The following is a 19841-nucleotide window of genomic DNA, read 5'->3' on the forward strand; positions in this document are numbered from 1 at the left end:
TGGTATTGCATCCAAAACAAGGCACTAACAATAACCACATTACCCCAGTTCTTATTGCTTCAGCACAAACGATGGAAATCAATACCACTGGCAGGGAAGCGGATCTAAAAATGAGCGTGCATAGTATTCAAAATGCACCTACAATAAGTACTCCAGTCAAAAGAGTCATCTCAAGATGAGCCGATTCAAGCAGCTCATAATCTACAAGCAGCATGAAGTAGTGCTTTGCATGCTCGCTCCAGATGATACGATTAAGGGGCAAGTTCACGGTTTTCCAATTGACCTCACGGAGCCTGAAATACTAGTAAACAAACAGGATAACTTGAAAATTAGGAATGACCATTATTATGTCCATAAAACAATGTCCATGAGGGCCATGAATAAACAAGATAATTATGGCGAGGCGCTAGGGGAAACTTCCAAATCCGTCGTCATAAGTTTTGTGGGTCAAATTGTGCCACGATTTGTCAGGATTGGGGGATGTAAGTATGAATCCAGGTCCCGATGGAAAACTGTGCACCTACGTGATGTGTAAAAATATTTTGCCCTCGCGCCACATCTCGTCGAAAGCCGTGCGTAAAATTTTGTTCTTTGTGTTGTAAATGGAATCCTGAGATAGATCTTGCATGTGTACCCACGTGCCAACTGTGCGGGGGTCCACACCTATCGGCATCGAAAATGTGCCAGCTGAGTAACAATACCCCATACGTTATAGAAAAAAATGAATAACCAACAAGAACGGGATTATAACGCCTCACATACAGAGAGGATACACATTCCCGAAAACAGTCAGCCAACCAGAAGAAGTAAATCTAGAACAAGCAAGGTCGAGTCAAAACAGCGGTTCAGTTCAATCCCAAACAACATACTCCGACTACCACTATTTCGGCAGTCACAACTACTCAAGATATTTCGATACCCAAAACAACTAATTGGGCTACAGTTGTTACAGAAAATAAGGCGAAAAAATTCAAACGGGCTACTTCCACCCTATATCGAGCAGCAAAAAAAAAAGAAATACACTTTCTCAAACAAGAACTCAGAGCCAGAGAACATGTAAATAATGACCTCAAGAAAACATTTCCTGCAATGAGGCAAACATCTAGAAAAGCCATCCAGAAGACGAAATGAAAAGTGATCTCCTGAAGAAAAAAGAACCGCTTTCCCGCCGTTACACCCATACCACGAAGAAGACGATGAAACTTCTATCATAAACGAGGAAGGTACTGCACAATTGCCTCAACATAGAGACACTGCTCGAGCACGCAAGAAACCGGTCAAAACAAAAACCAAAGATGAGGCTAAAAAAATTGCGGGAAAACCACTAGAAAGCATGTTTTGATTTTTTCCACAAAAACTTCAACAAATGCAACACAGTTTGCAACAACAGACGGAGGCCTTAAGAAATGAAATTGGCACTAACTTTACTTTTGATTCCCCACCAGTACAACAACTACCATATCATGAAATATTACAACTAACAACAAAGTAACAATCATGCGATAGAACTGTCAAGGGAAGCGGTAGAAGTTGGGAACTCTCGTAATTACATTGACCTCATACCGTGTCAACCCGACTTTATTGCACTACAAGAGACTCGCTGTAAGCTCTTGTTGCCTGGATACTGTGCTCACACAGGCACGACTAAAATCGCACGACTAAAATTGCTGTTTGAATTTTCCAAGGCCTGGGGAACGGGGGGCAGATGCCCCGGGGAACGGGGGACAGATGGTAGAGCAGCAGCGGGAGGCGCGAGTGATTTATCTGACCAGGGAGAGAGAGACAGAGAGAGAGAGAGACATTTATTTGAGCTTTCTAAAGTGGGACTTGTTTCCTAGTCTGGGAATCTGTGAGAGAACAGACAGCCTTCGCTCCCCATGCATTAGGGGAGGACAGGTAGGGCGCTGGGTTAGCGAGTTCTGCCGCTGTGAGAGCGGCGGCCAATCGTGGGCAACAGTACTTGACAGGGTGGAGGTTGGTAGCGCTTGGCGCAGTCGCGGTGGGTCGTTGGTTGGAGTCTGTCGCACAGCTTACAGCGAGGAGTGCTGGCGTGTTGGTGTGTTGGTCCAGGAGTGCCCCAGTTGTGCACTGTGGCTGATTGGGACGCGGGCAGACGTCTTGGCGTTGTCAGATATTGCCACGACATGTGAAGGTTTGGATTACATGACGGGTAGGTCTGCAGCGGATCATTTTGCACTCGAACTTCATATTGTAAGGAAGCCATATTCCGGCAAAGGTGAGGAGTACTGATCTGGTTTCGTCCATAATGGGGGCTTGAATGAGTATTCTGGATGTTGCTCTTGAGTAATGCCTTCAAGGATTTCCTTAATCACGCCACGGGCAGTGCCTGCCATGGATTCATTTAGGCGTTGACATCATACGTGTTCTGGCGGAGGGGTAGTACAGTTATTTTGGAGACCCGGTAGCCCAGATGGGGGTGGGACGTACCAGCCACGATGAGCGTGGTCTTGGGTTGCACTTGGAGGGTGACCAGGGCACGGAAGGTCGAGTCGGGTATGTTATGTGCGGAAGCGACTCTTAGTGCTGGGTCGCTGATCGAGGTGACGGGTAGCGGGTGTAGCACGTATCGCGGCGTTGTGGCGCCGGGAGCGAGCAGGTGTTCTTGCCGCGGCATGGCTAGAGAGCGGCCACTCGTGCTAGGCCAGAAGGTAGCCCTAAGAGTGACGAAGACACTGGCAATCTTCACTATTGGCTTGTGTCGGTGCTAATGGTCGAGCGCGGCATGGTGTCCATCGGTTCCTGTTGTGGCGAGTACGTGCACGTCGAGTGATCGCGCATAAAATGCGAAAAGCGGTAATAGAAACAATGCACAAGCGCCTGTGTCGGCCACTTCGTAGCGTTACTCACGAGGAGAATAACCGTTGTTATAACCATTGTGAAAGAAAGGCCTGCGGTAGCAAGGAGGTTCCCGGGAGCGGCGCTGACTAAATCTGCTTCAGCGGAGTGGAAACTGGGGAAGTGAGACGTTTACTGCTTCGTAGTAATGTTTTGCTGTGTTGTTCGAAGGCTTTGCTGATGCTGTGGGCCCCAAGCAATTTTTCTGCACAAAAATAAATCATATAAACCAATAATTGTCTAATAAACCGGTGTTCAGTCTAGCTACCCAACCCACGGCTATTTGTTAGTCATTTTTGTATCACATGATGTCATAATAGGTGTACCATAAAAATACTGGCACACCTACATGGCCAAAAATTAATGATGTTTTCGAAAGATATTTGCAGTGTGTTCAAGCAAAAAATGTAGTTTTATGTGTTTAAAACATCCGGAGACATAATTCACAATTGGACAAATGGCCAAACCATAAAATGAGGACTAAAACAGTACAAGTGATATTGAGCCAAAAATAGCCCTCTTTTTGCGTCCTGTATTGTTTCCTAAGACGTTCAAGGTGATCTTGTTTTCCGATTATTTTATACTTCCAGGGCCACCTTATCGCGCAATCCTGGCCATCGTGGAGCGCATAGAAACAGGTAAGCGTATATAATCTACGAGCGTCCTCTGCTTTATTTCAAAATTTCAGGCGTTGTTCCTTTAGCGTTTCAAAACAGACTACCACGAACCCCGAGGCAGAAATTCGCCGCAGTGTAAAGAGAACGTCTGTGGTTAGGCTGCCGATGGTGCGTGGCACAAATGCTCACATTGTGAAAAAGTAGGATAAGCATTTGGTAGATAGGGTGTTAGGTCATGCTTGAGGCGGATGCATAAATGAAGCTGAAGCGCAGGGTGCACCGAATATCTCGTGCAAACTAGTCAGAGTTCGTACCTGGTAGAGTGCACCTCATACTTTATTAGGTAGGAGCCCTGAATGAACCCACCACGTTCTTTTTTAGTCGAATAATTCGAGCAGTCGACGGTACGAACCAAGAAACTCGGCGAACAGTAAGCCGGTCTGTGACATACGTCGTTCCAATCTTTCACGTATGCCTGTAATCAAAGCAGTTCTCTAGAAACATTGCTGAACCAACAAACCGTCGTCAAAATCGCCACCACAACTATAAAAACCGACCTTTGTAACGTAGTTGCAACGCCATAAAAAAAAAAAAAAAGACTACCCAGCGATGTATTAGCGGAACAAAGAATGATAACCCGGGGAAACGCAGTGATAGGTTCTATTTTGAACCCTTTTTTTGAAAACATGAGCTGCAACATTGTTGGGTAAAATCGTATTAAAGCATTTAGACCATTTTTCAGAACAGAATGGTGTCCTCAGCTTCCGCCACGTTTGGGAAGAGCCAGAAGACAGACAACGTGGGGCTAATCACCCGGCCTACTTCGGTTATTGACTGTCGAAGAGCACATAAAATAGGATCATTTGCTCCAGTACCTAATCAGCTACAGGTATTAGAACTCATGGAAAGCGCAAACACCGTCGCGGATACCCTATTGTGTGGCTACCGGTATGCAGAAATTTCTCAATATCAAGAACGAAAATTCAACCGAGGTGTATAATACAGAGAATGAGGTTGGTTGGTCGTAGTTTGAAAATGATGAAAAATTTATGTCGAACACAATGGCGTGCTTTTCAACTGTAAGTAGGATTACGTTTGATAAACGTAACAATCCGCAGGTCTTTAGCAACTACGTAAAATATTTCCGTGAGTGTGCTCAAGTGGCGCCAAGGTGAACAGGTATAAGAATGCCCTAAGTGTTTGGTGAACCTGCTTGAGCAGGTGTGAGATCAATGCGACAAGCATACTTAATTTTCGGGCGGCTAAATTTCTGTGGAGAACGACACAATTTTGGAACAGATGCGGTTCAACAAAACACCCGGCTGCCATGAAATGGAGACGGTAGTTCACATACAAAATGGTTTGCGCTACTGCTGATCAGCAACGCTGTGCACATGAGGCAGTATAAGAACGCAGGCGTTGGTGTCGTGCTATTCGGTGTAAGGTGTATCGATTGCGTGACGATATATGGTAGCGGGCATTAGTGTGAAAGTTATGTGATCTGTGGCACTCTGGTGGAGTAAAGCCTCTGCCCTCCCTGAGAAAACACAACCATCCGTGCAAAAGGATACCATAAAAATAAAGGAAGCTCACACTACTGCGTAAGACCTAAAGGTAGCGAAGCATTACGCTACAGTAGCGTTCTTCCTATTTTTCGCATCGCGGCATCGTTGAAACCTCGCCGCTGTGGGAGGAACCAGAGCTGTATGTTGGTCTTACTCTGTCACCCACAGTTATGCACCGTACGCGGCCTCCTGGCCTTCCTTCGGGGCGCGCGTTTATCGCTATGGTGGCGGCCTTCTTGTCTTCCTCCGCCACGCCCCACGTAAAAGTCCCGCGCTCGCCGAACAAGTTACCGAAGACATGGAGGTTTACCGAAGTGAGGACGCACTACACTAAAATTTCCCCTACGCGGTTGTGCCGTCCAAAGACGAGGACAAAAATCATGACTACGATTGCCACCGAATAAAACACTGAATAAAACACTCTACGTCCACAACCAGTTTGCGCTTCTGGGGTTCGGGTGGTTTTTTTTTTTTTCTGGACACACTGTCACTACGGATTAAAGTTAGGTCACCCCAGCACTGCTGTTTCTTTAGCCTTTGCACCATAGTACAAGCTGCGCCATTTTTATGTCATCGTATACGCCAAATGCTTAGTAAACCGTCTTTTAAATATTGGGCGGCAAAAAAAAAAATGAATCATGTGCGCCATCAAAACTACGAAGTATCTTAATGTTCTTCTTAGTGCTGATGTTCGAATACCATAGCTAAATGATTGCAAGTTTCCCCCCATTAAGCCAATGAACTTCATATAGATGCAGGTTTAATAACATTTTAAGAGAATGATAGGTGCTCCATTCTGAGAAAAAAGAAAAAGAAACGTCCAACTTTTTCTTGTAGCATTTTTTATCATCTACCAAAATGACCGCCACTGCCAAAACTAAATTGTGGACCGACTGCCATATATCCGCAAGTGGCCGCCTTGAGCAAAAGTTTTTGTTCTCTTTCCTTCTGCCGAAAACATACATACCTAAACATTTGCCATGAGTCTGAAGCTTTACGACGATAACATGTCCGTTTTAAAATTTTAAAACACTAATAATCGGAAATGGAAAAGTAACAGGATGGTTGATTCCCGGTTATACCTCAAGGTGGTAGATCGTCAGTAGAGCAGGTGCACACGAGCCGCGTATAACAGTTTGTAGAGAAGGTGTGATGTTTACCATTTTGCTTATGATGCAATCTGCACCTAAATATCTCAAACGAAAGAAAAGAAAGAAAAAATCGCCCTAAAAGAAAGAAACAAAAGCCAAGAAATACATAAAAATATAACCCTGACAAAAACACGTACCTAATAATTCTGGCGAACTTTCCATTTAAAACCATTTATTTACACCTATATGCTTAAACAGATTTTAGGACGATTTGTTTTATTTCATGTGGAGTGTCACTTTTTTTCGCTGATGAACCCAATATATCCCCAGTGATAAACACCCTAAATGAACGGTTTTTTTGGTATGCATGAAGGAGAATCCCTTTAAAAATTTTCGCCGCAAATGTAAAAAAATCCCGATGGATAGCGACAGATTATCCTAGTTTTGAGACACCAGTGACGGCTTGTGTATGACATCTATTACAATAATTGTTAGAGAGTATTTGGGCATGTTGTATCAAAAAGCAAAGCTCCACCAACGTCGCCGAGCGGAGCGTCCCCGGTGCCGCTTTTTTGGCCTTTGTTTCATCAACGCTGCGCGGAACCGCTGGCAACACGGACTAACCTGTCGAGCTGCGCTGCCAACACGTGCATTACCCGTGGCCGCCTCTGCCGGCTTGGCCCATGCATTCTGCGCAGATCTTCGCCGCGTTACCGCGGATGCCAACGCGCACCTTTCTTAAAGGAGTGCCTCGTCTAGTCAATGCGAGCTTTGCCATGGATGAGAACGAGCCCGGGTCGTCTTCAATGAGCGTTACGGGGGCGCGTCAGGCTCATGCGGCGTATACCGCCCTCTGAGCTGCTTGCGTTGTGAGGGTGCAGAATGCAGGGCGCGCTAAGATAGTTCCGTAGACTGAAGCACTGGGTGGACCCGTGCCTAATCACCCTCATGTCTGGCCGCCGACCCTGAGTATACACCTAAGTATCATGTTTACGGCCGCATGAAAGGTAAACAAGCGAAAGTAAAAAAAATAAAGGTAGACCAACCTTTGACTTTGCATACAAGAGGTTAAAGGAGGTGCGACGCAGCCACTTTTTTTCAGGGGAAGTCTCACCGGTAAAGACGGAACGCCAAGAAATGACCGCGAATGAATACACCCAAATGGACTTCGCTCAGAAGATATTAGTAGATGGGCAAAAAATTTAGGGAATTTTGTTCAAAGCTACGCTTAACAAGCATTACCAAAAAAAAACCATGGCCGTGTTCCGGACAAGGAGTCCACTATTAACAGGAGAAAAATTATCACAAAATTTTAGGGAACGGCAAAGACGACATTAGAACAGGATAAATGTGGTTGGTAAACGATGTAATTGGTTCTGCTCGGTGAAACATAACCTGGCCTAGACGAAGGTGCCTTGGGTCACCTCAAACAAGCAGGACCGGTGAACGAATCAAGTACACGAGTACGGTCCGCCATTTGTCCACACACATTATGGCGTAGCTAGGATAGTGCCGTTGCGGGAATTTGCAACAAGCGTTTTGAGCATGGACTCTCTTACAACTGCCTTCAGAATTTCCTTCTTTTTGCTTCCGTGAATGCCGCGTAGCGCTCCTGGCCGGCCCGTGAAACATCATTAAATACCTCCAAATATACATTAGCACATCATGACATGATCCAAAATTGCCTCTGCCAAAGTAGTAACAAGAATAATATCAGCACCACAGTCAAATAAACTGGTTTGTAATAAGAGTAAAGATACTGACATCTCGGGCATCGGTCGTACGGTCATCACTCGAAATCCCGGACAAGCGAACGTCTTCTACTTCTTGGATCAATGAGGTTTACACAACTAATAATATTTTCAGTCCGAGGGGAAAGAGATAACAATATTTTGGTGCTTCGCAATTTTCTGTGAACCAAAGATCAACAATCAGCGAGATTGCCGTGGCCGGCTTTGTTGGCAAGAAATATGGCGAGCTGCGGATCCAGGTACACCAAGAGATGGCATCGAATTTCTGTTAATCAGGACCGGCACGGCAAAAGCGTGGCGTGAGAAAACCACATCGCATAATTGGCTGGAAACCACTGGTGAGTTGGGGGGACCTAGCACTCGCCTTTGTACTGAGCAATGTGAAACTACGGGTGTCGCAAGCGCGAATTCACGCGCAGGTTTTGTATTTATGTAAGAAGAATAGGAGTGTATGTGGCTAAGGAGCTCGATGTGGTGGCTGCGGGGTATAGTTTAGGTATACTTTAATAGGGCTCACTGATTTGCTCCGAAAAATGGCGTAAGCTTGCAATTTTGCACCGGACATTGGCCAAAACCCGCGACTGTGAGAAGGTTGATACGAAAGCAGGTTTTCCTCATTGCGAATGTCATGGACATAGCTTCCAGTTCTTGACAAATGAAAAGAAGATTCAGTAGGAATACGTTTCCCGTCGAAGGACCTTACCTCCGCATGGGAACGCTGATGGATATGGTGGAGGGACACTTTGTCGCTTAGGCTGTGCAAACCCTGGATGACCTTTCATAACCCGGCGCGAAATACCATAATCATCTCAAAATTAACGTAAATTGCGACATCTGTGACACCCTATGGAAGTTATCAGCGTTATCTAACTCTGAAAAGTTAGATAGAAGCGGCAAGAATGCCAGTGTTTGTGAGCCAAATGTATTTTTACAGCTCTTCGCTCGCAAGACTGTTTCTAATCAAGCAGCAAAATGCTGTTTTTACGCACGCGTTAAAACGATCGCAGCTTCTGTCAATTAACCTAAAGGACAACATGCCTGATTCGTTCCCGTGTGCATAAAAACAGTTTTTGCTATTTTGTCCAACTAAGGCTTGTAATGAGGGCGAAATAATATATCGAGTGTAAATCACAGTGAAACTGTATTGTGCAATGGTCATGTTATGTTAACATACCACTATTTTTGTGTTATAGTGACTTGTTGCAAAAAAAGTTAATTTTGAATGGCATAAAGAGGTCAACAAACACAGAAAGCTACATCTACACAGTGCACTCCCATTAAGACGAACTCAGTTACGACGAAAACTATGTTAAAAAGGAATATTTTTTCTCTCTTTCGTCCACATTGCAAGAACCTTACCTTAAGACAAATATCTCAAAAAACGAACAAACATATATGGTCCCTTGAAGTTCGTCGTCACGGGAGTGAACTCTGCGTACCAACAGAGCACCCGACTGACTGACTGACTGACTGACTGACTGACTGACTGACTGACTGACTGACTGACTGACTGACTGACTGACTGACTGACTGACTGACTGACTGACTGACTGACTGACTGACTGACTGACTGGCAGACTGAGCTGACTGACCGACCGATCGACCAACAGACCGACCGACCGACTGACTGACTGTCTGATTAACCCATAAATTCCAGCCGACAGTGCTGGATCTTGAGTGTTGAAAATAATACAGTATAGTACTCTCATGGCGTAGAGGCTCACTGAGGTGGGGACTTTAAAATAGTACTCCTATTAGACACAGTGCTGAAAAATAGAAAAAGGCGCTGATAAAGGGGATACTGTATTCTATTTTGGAAAATTATGTAATATCTCGATCACCTATTGAGATATTGAAGTGCCTGAATGATCTCACAGAAACAATAGAAGTGGAGAAAATTCGATCAAGCACTATTCGTCTAGCTGGAAAAGGCACGCCACAGGGGCAGGTTCTTACTTCAATGCTGTTTATCTTAGGAATGAGTCGACTGACCCCCTCCTAAATGCCCTATGGGGAACCACGCAAGCGCAATACGTGGATGATATTACTGTATGCGCTACTAGTGGCTCTGAAGAAAAAATACAAGACGCTGTACCGGAAGCAGCACACGCCAACCAACAGTATGCAAGAGAACGGGCCCTAACCTGCACTCCACAAAAATCAAAACTGCTCAGAATCAGAAAAGGCCACTGTAGAACCGACCCCCCGCGTGACACAACCGTCAATGTCCAGGGCGAGCCAGTTAACAGAGCAGGCAGGCTACCGTTCTTAAGGCTGCATGTGAAAACGAACGCAAAGATACGCACACCTTCACGCTACTAAAAAAAACAAATTAATCAAGTAATCCACATGATAACAAGTATAGGGAACCACCGCCAATTCCTAAAATAGGTGCACATAGTGCACTTCGTGCAGTCCCTAATCGCAAGCCGCATAAACTCTCGTGCATCGTACCACCGATATACCGAGGCGCAGACGATCGAGCTAAAAACTTTAATTCGAACCACCGTAAAGACGGCTACATGCATCCCTGTCTACGCCTCAACGAATCGGATATTGGGCATACATAATGATTGAGCCTACATAAGGCGACCATTAGATTCTTTGAGCCAAAAGATCAGTAAAATAAAAAGATTAAAATGTACCCCCACAGGGAGACTTGTTCACCGAAAACTAGGGTATCTGACGCCAGAACTTGCCCCTTGCAAGCCCAAGGCAATAGCCCCGGAAATTAGAGCGATTATAACAGTATCACCTATACCAAGAAATATGCATCCAGAGCATCATGGCGGCCCATGCGCCGCGCGTGCTAAGGCCTTGCACGGGATATACGGCAGTATATTCGAAACCCTCTAAACGGCTGCAGCAGACTATCCAGCCATAAACGACAAGGTGGCAGTGGTAGACGACTGGAGGGGTAAGGCGATAACATCAGTCAACATACGCCCCGGAAGCAGCACGGAAGCGGAAGATTGTGCAATACCACCACGTATTGCCTTCGTTTGAAAGGCCAGTATTCGCCTGACGCTCCCTGTCAGCATTCGTCCTTCAGGAAACCCAATCACTATTAAATACGACTCGCAAGATGCATGCCAAAATTATGTGGAATGACTTATCTCCCCAACCATTGATTGCATCCTGCAGCCTAACCGACACAATACACCAGGCCTTCTGATCTGTACACCTGGGCACATGTCTCCTTTCAAAGAATGCGTTCATGCGATATCCCGAGGCCTCACCTTCCGGGAACCATTGTAAGATCAACGCAAACAAGACAAGACAGAAGGCAACCCACTTACAAACACACATATACACTAATGACTCTCCCTTGTTACGGTTCCTCCGCCACACACGCAAATCACCCGTGAGGAAACCACTGCATGGTGCCAGCTACAGATTAACACGCTCCATAGCCGCTCGCTCCGGCACACTTTCTACCCTACCATGTACCAAGACCGGAGCGAATCCGGCGGGGGAAGCCCACACCTGAATCATTTTAGATGGGAATGCGCCCAAAATCCCCTAACCAATTACCTATACCCACCCCATTCTCTTTCGGATGTGAAGCCGCTCTTTCCAGCATAGCCTTGGACGACCAGACCGGACATCGGGCAAGACGAATCGGAGCAGCAAATTGTGCTTTGGACTAACGGCACCACCCTGTCAGAGCTACATATTCTCACTTTATAATAAAAATTTCTGCTACTGTACTGCTACTCTTTTCTGATATATGTAGCCTGTAAATATTCCTAAAAAGTAATTCACGGTTTTGCATTAACTAACACCGATGTTGCGAAAGTTTATTTCTGAGCGAATTGGGCGTTTTTAAAGATCCCTCAATATACGCTTCACTGCTTAGTATATCCAATTGAATTTTTCTCATATATGTTTGTCTTTGAAATTTACACCAGCAATGTTCTGGATGTTGCCGTGCGACACCACCCGAAGGGTTAACGGGACTTTTTTGAAATTGCACAGATGGCGGACACAAAAAGATTAACATTTGACGTAAACGGCAAGCGAAACTGCAGGATGCAAAAATGTTAAAATTTGGGAACGTATACTTTTATTGTCTAGGCGCTAAAAATGGCTTATGTTGTTTTATATACTCCCGACAGAATGGGAAAGGCTGGAAATGTTTCCACAATTTTTTAAGTATTAGTAAAATTACAGAAATTGTGGTTTTTACAGATTAGCACTACAAATGTGTAAAACCGCATTGCAAGGTGCTCCCTGACACATATGTAATAAAGTTGATCAAGAGTTTTGGCGAACGTATTTTTACGGATTTCACGGTAAACATTCTGCCCATTGTTACATCAAAATTGTGTGTGCTCATATATTCAGCCCAATAAAATTCTCGAAAATATTTTTGCATTCTCTCCCAACTATCACATCATTAGGCGAACGGCACCTTTAATATTACAACCCTCTCAACGTGGAATTCAGTTTTATTTGCCCACGTAGCAGAGCACTAATAGCCTGTTGAGATTTTCTGAAACCACATGCCTCCCGTAGGAGCCCCCGTCTTCTACGACTAGAGTGTTACTGACGGTTGTCCTTCACTTATACCAGATTATATTATCATTGACATCTACCAGACCAGAACACCTCGGTGCAATTTTTTTCGAGATACATCAAATAAACATTCAGTTACAGCGACTTAAGCAATTTCTCCGGCAGGAGATGTATATTAAGCGTCAATGTGGTAAATGTTTGGATAGCTAATGTTTTAAAAAGTAATAAACGTGTCCGGTACGAGGTGATGTATTGGAAGGAAGCAGGAGCTCCTAATTGTGCACCACTCCGCTGTGAACTAATTATGGCAAGTCAGAAATAACTCACACCGTGTTTCAAACAACAGTGTCATTAGTACAATGGCGATAAATGGCATCGCCGGCTACTACGTCCACTAAGTGCATATAGTAAATGTTCTTAGGTGATGTTGTGTGCCAGGGCCACGACAGTATTTCTGTTATAACCCATCAGAGAGAATTTGACAATACAAGCCTGAATAGGAGACACATTGTAAGTGTCTTTATATCTAATACCGATTCCTCAATTTTATCACTTTATTAACCAAGTTTTACACAAACGTTATTGTAATAAACGTCCCATTTTTTGCAGGCATCGCCAAAGTAATAATAACCATCGTGATCACCGAGGACGTGGACAAGGTCGAGGACCAGAAAGGTAACAAAATTGCTGCATTGCATTAAGATACTACTACGAAGTAGCGCGGCGATGAGCCGGGAACCTGAAATAGTATTTACAAAATTCACAAAGAACACAGGCAGCCGATTGGCATGTGTTGCTGAGGCCGTATTATCCGAGGTGGGTATGCGCCACAAAAAAAGGAACAACAACAACAACAACAAACAAAGATTGGGCATTTATCGCCGTGTTTGCCCATAGAGTGTCTTGCGCCTAACCGCAACTAATGGGTGAGGTATTTTGGCAGTCATGTTGCATCGCATTACAAGGAAACCGAGGTATTAAAGTAATCAAAGCGGTATTTAATTCATCATGACGACTATGAAAATTATGATGAGCCTGTTTGTTTTCACTGCATGACGAATACCTCTATCAACGTTTTCCGGCACCATTTAATGAGTGCTAGCTCGATCCATCCTTGCCCGCGGCATTTTCGAAGCTGATACATCCATCTAGTTCTTGGTCGAACCATACTCCGTTGAGAGCCAATCCTATAAACAGATGTCCCATCTGGTGTGTCTCTTGCGGATTAGGTACACTGGTTGGGTTCGAAATTTCTCCGCGTAAATTAAGCTAGAATGTGTTACCCACAAGTGTGCTCACTAATCAGCGCCGGTGTTATTTTTTATAAGCAGGACCCTTGCATTGTCCTTTCCATAACCTATTGGCAGGACGTAAATTTTATTTCAAGTCTTATTCAGATTCAAAGTTTCTGCCCCAATAGTTATTTCTGTGAGAACACCTTGTTATATCAGCTATTAAAATGACATATGAAACTTAGTATTCAGAGAATTTGACTTATTATTAAAAGAAGCCCACCCCATGCTTATTTTGCGGGTAAATAACTTTTCATCATCAAAATCAGCACCTATTACTTGCCCGAGATACTACGTTACGGTTTCCAAGATTTGGTTACGTACCTTCAAATCACTTTTTATCGCCCGCTTACTAAACACACCGTTGTTAGCTGACTTCCGCCTCCTAGGCGGAGCTCTTCTTTACATCGTTCGCGTTTTCTCTCTGCCCAAACATCAGCTGTTTGTATAAAAATGCGGGTGGCAGCAACCGCCGTTGCTACTGGTAGGCGGGACCGTGGTGCTACTTGTCTTTGGCGGGACTCTTCCCGGGGTCGCAAAATGCAGTTGCGTGCGAAGCCTAACTCTTTGGACAGGTTAGCCATTTCACTGTGCAGTATTCGGTTGTTTCCTGACATCTCTTGGTGCTTTTGAAGCAAAGCCTCTCTTCATTTGTTCAGTAGGTCTTCTGATTCGCAGAAACTACCACTTGGCCGTCCGCTGTTTGATGACTGCGTATTTTCCAAAAGGTGCACACAATTTTTTTTCTGTTTCAGCGAAGTTCAATACGATCGGCTGGAAGACCTCTTTTTAATAATTTTTGATGCGATTTTTATATGCGGCGCTTTTTATTCTCTAGAAACCGACAAGGAGCGCGGTCTGCTTTTTCGTAATTTTGGATGAGATTTTTAGGAAGCGAAAAACGTATTTGTAGCTTATGAACTGAGCCGTCACTGTGGGCTGTTTTCTACTAGCAATAAACAAAGCTAAGCTCGCTTGGAATGCTTGTCTGGAGGACCATAACGGCAGCACTTCGCAGCGGCTCAGCCACGACACAATGCTTGTAAACTTCGCACACCAGCCTGAAAGTTATCGTATAGCATCATGAGCTTCCCTGTATTTTCGACGTTTAGTAGCGGGAAAGCTCGCAGCGACCGCGATACGTGATCCTTGATGATAAATTCGTCTTTGCCGAATCTCTGCCATTCGGTTTTGACCACAGTCTTGTAGGTCTAGTCCCTCAGCGTCAGGTATTCCATTGGTGGGGCAACTCTTCCTGTCTCGTAGTTCGAGAAAATTAAATGGTTCAAAAGCTGGAAGCCCTGAATTCATGTTGCTCATTGACTCGAATTAGCTGCAGGATTTCTGCAGTAGGCACGTAGCAGGTTGGTACTGAATGTCACTCGGTGAACTGTAGTTTGCTTCCGACCAGGTCGCTAAAGCAGTGTCGTTAGCCATTCTGTTTTGACAGCTCTCTTCACCTTTGTTTTCTTCGATCCGAGTTTTACACTGTACGAATTGAAATCTGCCGATTCTTTATCACGCTCGTTATTGTCTATCTTCTTTTCGATGTGCCTAGTAGCTACAATGAGCTTTTGTACCGGTTAGAGAAGCAAGTAACACCATTATCCCAGCTCGGCCATTGGTGCGGATGACACACACGGTAATCCATTGAAAGTTGCAAATAAATTGTCGATGCTGCTGGGGATAGCCCATTGCTTTCTCTAGAGTGTATATGTAGCATTCTTGAAGTCTCTTGGTCGTCATCTCCTGGGCTTCGGCAACAGGAATGCCATGATAGAAAACAGTCCGTGAATATGCCAGCCAATATGCGCCCCACCACTCATACCCCTAAATGCGGCCAAGCCGCGTTCGAGGATCCGTCTAAACAGCGATGAGAATAGTGCGAGGTTCACTTGGACAGATTTTGTACATGCATGTGTAGTATCTGAAAGATCTGTGGAATGATATAGACAACAGAGAGAGCCACTATGTCCTTAAAGAAACGCGATTGGTGGCGGTTCGGCAAGACACACACACACACATACGCTCGCGCGCACGCACACAACACGCGAACACGCACAAGTCACGCGTGGAGACCTCTCAGCTCATGACACTAAACTTTTCTGGGTCCTCAAACGTGCGGAGATGTGCGTGGACACTTTCTCGACTTGAACAACACAAAGACCACTGAAATAAAAGGTATCCGCCTGAAATCTTTATTATCTTGCTTCCTCGTGTGCCACTAAAGCCTTTCGTGAGCTTACCTTAGTTAGCGGCGCCTAAGCTTGGGACACGCCGACTGAGAGCGAAGAAATTCACAAAACTTTCCTTAACGAATCTCTGCAACTCCTCTCCGCATACTCAACCTACATTATTCTATCTATGCACCCGACAGCACCCTGCGATTGCCGCAAGTATTAGGAGAGACAAAGTAAGGCATGTCAAGCATATGATAATCGACAGTGTTGATTAGTCCGAACCCTTGAGCAGCTCATTGTGGTTTCCCAAATGCTGTAATTTTAACTTAGAAGCCTTCGAATAAAAACACTCACATTGAAGGTAAGTACTTCATTAAAGGTCGCCTTCACCAAGCGTATGAACTCAAAATGAAATCACAGCGAATGAAGGTAAATTAAACGGAAATAAAGCTCCAAACCAGTTAAATTGATTCAAGAACTAGTCGCCTTCCTGGTAATAAAGGCATTGCATTTCTCAACCTACGAAAGAGATAGTAGAAGAGGTACAACCTTACAGCACACTTTCTAACGCTCTGCCTCCCTAGAAAAATATGAACGTCCAACCTACGGCAACTGCATATAGACTATAAACTCTCGGACGCCTCATCGACAACACCGAGTGCAGCGCTCATTACCCCGCCGTCCTTCTACTGGCCGGCGTTGAAAATGCCGTCATCAGTTGCAACGTAGTCGACACGCTGCCCTTAAGAGTAAAGCAGGCCAACGAATTCATTATTGTCCTCCTTCTCCGTGGCGCTGCTGGCTGGGTTACGGTTTTTCAGAAGCCCCAGGCTTCAAGGTATTTCAGCTGGTAACCATACATGCTCAAAAATCTCGTTTAAGTTTGGCCGCCTTTGAGTTGCCTCCAGTCCGAATTAACCGTTTCCGCAGAATTTTGCGGCGAATTAGCGAATATTTGTTGCAATGGGATCTGTACATTTTTGATGGCAGGATGTGATATTGACAAATTATCCGAGTTTATGAGATTCCGGTGGAGGACTCAACGAGATTATACTGCATAGATATCCTGCGGAATACAAACTGGTGTAATAAAATCTGGAGGTTTACCTTTAGGTATCAATAAGACCAACGTGTCTGATACAGGAGAAGTGCTGGCATTAGCCTTACCACTTCAACCCGATCCAGCTCCAAGCACAGTAATCCCACATATGAACACTGCGTTGCTCCATTTTCATGTGGACCTAACTTAAAAAGCAAAACTAAGATTTAACCAAATTTTTTACTTACCGTGAAACGTGTGTAACACAGCGGAATCTGTCTGTAACAAACTACGGGCTCCAAAATAGCCTGAGCCCCCTTCCCTCCCATCTTGGGCGGGTTATCGAATCGACACAAAAGCAAGAAGCCAGGCTTACAAGACATCCAACATTGTCTTACAATGACATCATGCAACAGCACCAATCCCCTCGCCAACTCTTTGCCGCGGTGTCTCAGAGAACGCCCAAGCGCACAATTCACGCTTGTTCGAAACAAATGCCTTTCGAAACCGAGAAAGATTTACACAGATATTAGCCACCCCATTCTACTTCTGACTGACCCCTATGCGGCACCGCAGCGGAGAAACATGACTTATTAGGGGCCTAGCGCAGAGACAACTTCGCTCTAATCACCTACAAGGATTAGTAGCAAGAGGCACTGCATAGCCCCGACGGAGGTCTGAAGAGCCGCTTTGATAAGCCGAGCCAGTGATGTCGTCAGTCAGCTCACGGCTCCTGTCATGGTGATGGAAGAGTGCATGTGTAAAGCTAGTACGCCTGGCACCACCTCTACCGCAGACTACCGCTCTTCAACTGTTTTTGCAGAAGTGACTTCTTTGACTGCGGAAATATCCAAAAAGAAGTGTTGCAATGCTTCAGACGACTATACCGACCACCAGCATTTGGCGAAAACACTACTTTCCTGCAGGTTTCCAGCTGGCAAACTACTGGGAGCAGACTACCTCAACCCAACAAATTTCTTAAAGATACGCCTTACAGGGTTTTCTGTCACGCTTTGCTAATACATAACCGCTAGCATGACATTTCACGTCAATATTCTGGAGCCATTACTCTTCCCTTAGGTAAAAGTTCAAAAATAATCTGACACATTTCACATTCAATTTTTAGCTTCACCAGTGTTTTTATTGCTGAATACGTCGAGAAACACTCCTAAAATTTCAAACCCCACCCAGTGAAGCCTACTAGTGGGAAGTATCTGCCACGCCCAGTTAAAAAAAAGTTATAAATGAGCACGTTTCCCTAAAGGTTCGAAGAAAGACGCCCATGAAACATTTGCAGGGTGTTTCAAGTCTTTTTCACTTTAAAAATATAATACGGTTGGAAATAAACTTCAAACATTGAAACATCAAAACATTGACATGCCATAACTCCGCTACAGTGGGGAAACCAATAGCAATCATATAATCGTCACTGAATGCGTACAAACGTGTGGGTGATTCTAAGTAGACGAGCCTTGTAACAATATGAAGGTGGTCTACGATCATGGAACCAAAACGTTCGGGTGTAACGACCAAAGGTGCTGCGGTCAAAGGTGCTGCGATATGCGTAGTCAAGTAGGAAATCTGATACCGCTTTTCTCAAAACCACAATCGCCAAAAGATGTCGGCTGCTTTTTGGGGGTCTATTTCTACTTTCATCGCCTTTTAGCAAATTTTTCTGCTGGATGAGCATTCTCTGGCGGTCCTTAAAAATCATGTCATCTATCAATGGGGCGCTATGTAAAGAGGTATAAAGTGTTTAGGAAAACGTGAGGTTATTTCATGGATGCAGTAGGTTAGTGAATGAGGGTGTTCACTTTGTACACGAGATGCATCATGTTCGAAGGGCAGTTGATGTTGACGCTAATTTTAAGATACCTTGGTGATCTTGAACTGTTTTTGAGTAAATATACGCAGAACTTGTTCATTGCTCTACAGAAATTCAAAGCCCTTTTGGTGTTGCAGACGGCGAAATATGCATCTTAGCGCAGAACCGAGACGTGTAGCGGGCAAATCACTTTTTGCCGGACAATTGTTCAAAATAACGTATGGCGATCAAGTTTCAAAGACATAGTGAGCGCCAAAACACGATGTTTTTGCTAGGAAAGCAAAAACATACGGAGTCACATTGCGAATTCTCTACAATTTATTTGTTAATCTTTTCAAGAGTGCTCTGCTCTGGAGGCACTTTGTAATTGTAATTTTTTTCAGCTACCAACCTCCAACAGTGTTTAATGGAAGACGTAGGTATCGACCTGCAGGGGCAGGAGGATCAAGACACACAGCGCGGCTTCACCAGCGTGACAGCAACAACGACAGGCCCTACATGCGTCACAGGCATGGCATATAAATAAAGTGGAAAATGCCGAATACGATAATGGTTGACTCTAATAAAGAAATAAAAATAATTATCCACCGGGTCTACTGAAAAGCGTAAAAAATATCCTTACTTGGCTGCGGTGAACAGCCACCAAAACACACACAGATACACGCATATATAATATATACTTTGAGCATGCTGGTGATGAGCTTGGAGGAATGGTGACGCTCATTCTCAGTAACACGAATGTATAGTTCGATGCTCATTTCGAATCAAGAAGAGGGAGAGGAGCAATTCCCACCTGTGGTGTAGCGGTTATCGCACCAGATAGGCGTTTTATAGGTTGTGGGTTGGAATCACACTCGGCGGGTTTGTTTTTCACCGAGTTTTTTTGTTTGTTTTTGTTTGTTTTCCTTTCCAGTATTTCAAAAATTATATATATTTTTGTCAAGGAGAATAAATGAGGCGCCAAATTTTTCCCTTTGCTTCCTTGGCACTCATTGCTGCCTTCACTCATTTCTGTCGTTATTCAGCGAGCCCCTCATCTTATTTTCTGATTCGCTAGGCGCATAGCGAGGGCCTTTATTCTGGCAGCCTTGGTGCCATACGCAGCTT

The 19841-nt window shown here is 44.6% G+C and overlaps 1 long non-coding RNA gene across 1 annotated transcript in view; it reads left to right on the forward strand.

The window, feature by feature from the left end:
- The window catches only part of LOC144141947 (uncharacterized), a 53698-nt gene extending 34382 nt beyond the window's left edge, over window positions 1-19316 (forward strand). The window contains exons 2-4 of the long non-coding RNA XR_013316768.1: window positions 3447-3494; window positions 13008-13073; window positions 19118-19316. This is a non-coding gene — a long non-coding RNA (uncharacterized LOC144141947). The remainder of the gene's footprint in view (window positions 1-3446; window positions 3495-13007; window positions 13074-19117) is intronic.
- The last annotated feature ends 525 nt before the right edge of the window (window positions 19317-19841 follow it).

The sequence above is a fragment of the Haemaphysalis longicornis genome, unplaced genomic scaffold, assembly GCF_048455015.1.
Source record: "Haemaphysalis longicornis isolate Haplotype H1 unplaced genomic scaffold, Haemaphysalis longicornis Haplotype H1 scaffold_6, whole genome shotgun sequence".
Classification (NCBI taxonomy): Eukaryota; Metazoa; Arthropoda; class Arachnida; order Ixodida; family Ixodidae; genus Haemaphysalis; species Haemaphysalis longicornis.